This window comes from Oncorhynchus keta, chromosome 8, assembly GCF_023373465.1.
Source record: "Oncorhynchus keta strain PuntledgeMale-10-30-2019 chromosome 8, Oket_V2, whole genome shotgun sequence".
NCBI lineage: Eukaryota > Metazoa > Chordata > Actinopteri > Salmoniformes > Salmonidae > Oncorhynchus > Oncorhynchus keta.
In genome coordinates, this window is record NC_068428.1 from 20272331 (window position 1) to 20276009 (window position 3679).

Consider the following 3679-nt stretch of genomic DNA (forward strand, 5'->3'; position numbering starts at 1 on the left):
GTCGTTCAGCACATTATCTGATTTGATTTCGCATGATCATGCATTAACTTAATCATAGACCATTATTATATCTTGACATCCCAACGGTACACGTGCCTGTAGGGATAAGGTAGTTGGCACAATGATGATATAATAATTATTTGAAGGACTGCACAATGTTAACTAAAGAGCATGCAAGGTAATGGGTCTTTCTTGGTTTCGTTTCACACAGAGCACTTAGGCTACTTTGTTTACATTCAAGAAATGGCACATATTTCTGTAAGTTTAATTATTAGTTAAAATAAAATTATTAAAATACTTTAGTTAATTAGACAATTTTGTTGTGTTGTTCTGGCAACCATTGATACAGTAGCATGTTTAGTCTAGGGAGTGTCCAGAGGATGTACATACAGTAAATCAAGCTGCCTTATGCTACAGAAACAGGAGATAGGCTCCTGCACTATGTGCCATTCTGGCTTGGACAAGGCTTACTTACTTACATGTTTTGTATGCATGTGTAAAAACATATATGTTTTGTAAAATTACCTCCAGAATTTCTATAGAATTACAACACCTCATTTCAAACTTTGAAACAGCCAAATACCAATTCCCATGTCAATTCACACAACATGTCAACACGTCCTGTCAGCCGGCAGTCAAACTGCACGACAGTGCTGTCGTTCACTCGTGAAACTAAAACTAACCTCAATGGCTAAGTTTAGGCATCAATTCAGAGTGGTTAAGGTTTGGGTTAGGGTTAAAACATAAACATTTTCATGAAAAGAAACAACAACAATGTGCCTATCACTGAGATTGAACCTGCGATGTTTGAAGCCGTAGCCCACAATTTAGCCCATCCTCAACCAAATGTTGAGCATGGGCTAAATGTGGCATCAACACAACCAATCATGATTGTTAAACAAATCACTTCAAAAAGTAAGTTACCTTTGCACGTTTGTCCAAAATAATTCCAGCACTGTGCACCCGCCAACTTTCCTCAAATTCGGAAGTGGCTGAAATGATCCAACCGGAGAAAGCATCTCAACAAACAAAACAGCGCCCCTCTTTCTTACTATATACAGCCCGTGTATCTTATGCTGTTTCAAAAAGAGTATTGCATGCCACACTCTTTTTGACCAGACAGCATCCGATACATTGTCTACACATACTGAGACAGAGGGGTGCTGTTTCACTCGCTCGGTTGCTTTATCTGAGATTGATGAGTCTTTCTGTCGGCGCATGTCTCGTCAAATAAATTATTAACATTTAAATATTTTATTTGTTCAGGCAAGGTGGCACAGTAGGGCGAGCCAGGCCTCCTAAGGCCTGCCCATAACACAGGCCCTGCCTCAACCCCATCCACCACACCTGAGCCCTGAGGCTACTATAACAGGCACTTGCCTGGCCCCCAGTGGACAAGTAATTGCCATGTAAATATATAATGTCACTTTACTATTGTAAAGCGCGTGGATAGTGTGTAATCCACTGGAGTGTGGGATTATATTTATTTTTATTTTAAAAAATAGGACTTGTTACAAAATACTGTATACTTTGCATGGTGCGTTAACTTCCTAGTACAGGTAGTTCTTAGAAAGAGGCAGGTCTCCATTTCCTACAAACAATAAAAATGGCAGAAATAATGTCTGTGGATTTGCGATACTCCTAAAACATTTGCAATATTGTGGCTTTGACTCAGCCTTTGTTCTGGTTTCTAAAAGTAGGAGTGGAACAACATATTAGGTGATGTTTCTTTAAAGTCTACTGTAAGCATAACTTTATGATAACCATCAGTTTAGTTAAGCAAATCTGTGAGGTCAGGACAACGCATAGGTCTACCCATAGACAGTATAACCACATTGATGGATTGGCATTACAGTAAAGTAATAACTGAGATGCAAACAAAAGTTAATGCTATAATAAGACTAAAAGTCATGTTATGAGTGAGATCAGTTAATTAGTTGAACACAATTGAATTTCATGTACAACCTGCCTTTGCGTCAGTTGAAGCTTGTAGAGGTATGACAGTCAAGTGGTACTGTTGTGTTGTGTTTGTATCGTCTTATATTTCCCCTGGATTTGTTTTTGTGTCGGAAAATTATTATTTTTGCACCGAATTGAGTTCCTACCCAGTGGGCAAAACCCATCACAATGATGCCATTACTATCAGATGATGACATTATGATCTCAATTCAACTGAGTTTATACTGTACATTAGTCACTGAGCACTGTATCACTATTGCGTCGCGCCGAAAAACACAATTTACTAGTGACTGTATTCATGATACAACACTGCCTTATTGTTTAATTGTACGTGGCTCTTCCTCTTTTCTGATACTTTGTTGCTGCCAGTAACAATTTGCATCTTCTCCATGGTGATGATGTGTTTGCACAATGCAGCTCTAGCCACAAAGAGACTGTAAACCAGGAGTAATAAACTAGATTCAGCCGGGGGCGATTTTTGTCAGAGCGAATGGTGGGGAGATGGAACCTAATTATAATAATTTGTACACTGCAAATAGCACGAATATAATATATTTGAAAATAACAATCATTTCATACCTTCATTACAACGAGACATAATTTATTTATCTTTTTTTATTTGTGGGACTACTTGGGAACAGATCTTCTAAATTCCCAAATTTCCAGAATGTGTATTTTTTTTAAACCCAAAACTAAAAACAATATAAACCATATATATGCACTACCTTTCAAAAGTTTGGGGTCACTTAGAAATGCCTTGTAGTTGAAATAAAAGCACATGTTTTGTCCATTAAAATAACATAAAATTGATCAGAAATACAGTGGAGACATTGTTAATGTTGTAAATGACTATTGTAGCTGGAAACAGCAGATTTTTAAATGGAATATCTACATAGGTGTACAGAGGCCCCTTATCAGCAACCATCACTCCTGTGTTCCAATGGCACGTTGTGTTAGCTAATCCAAGTTTATAATTTTAAAAGACTAATTGATCATTAGAAAACCCTTTTGCAATTATGTTAGCACAGCTGAAAAACAGTTGTTTTGATTAAAGAAGCAATAAACCTGGCCTTCTTTAGACTAGTTGAGTATCTGGAGAATCAATATTTGTGGGTGCGATTACAGGCTCAAAATGGCTGGAAACAAAGGCCTTTCTTCTGAAACTCGTAAGTCTATTCTTGTTCTGAGAAATTAACTTCTTGATGCACCCAATCCGTTAGCGGGATCATTTTCGTCAACCACCGCTGAATTGCAGAGCGCTAAATTGAAATTAAATTACAAAAAATATTACATTTTCATGAAATCACAAGTGCAGTATAGCAAAACACAGTTTAGCTTGTTGTTAATCCACCTGGTGTGTCAGATTTCAATAAAGCTTTTGGGTGAAAGCATACCAAGCGTTTATGTAAGCACATCTCTTTCAGTAGAAAAAAAAATTACAAACAGCTAGCAGCCAAATAGATTGGTCACGAACGTCAGAAAAGCAATAAATTAAATTGCTTACCTTTGATGATCTTCGGTTGTTTGCACTCACGAGACTCCCAGTTACCCAATAAATGTTCCTTTTGTTCCATAAAGATTATTTTTATATCCAAAATACTTCCATTTGGTTGGCGCGTTATGTTCAAAAATCCACAGGCTCGAGCGGTCACGACATCGCAGACGAAAATTCCAAATAGTATCCGTAATGTTCGTAGAAACATTTCAAATGTTTTTTTAC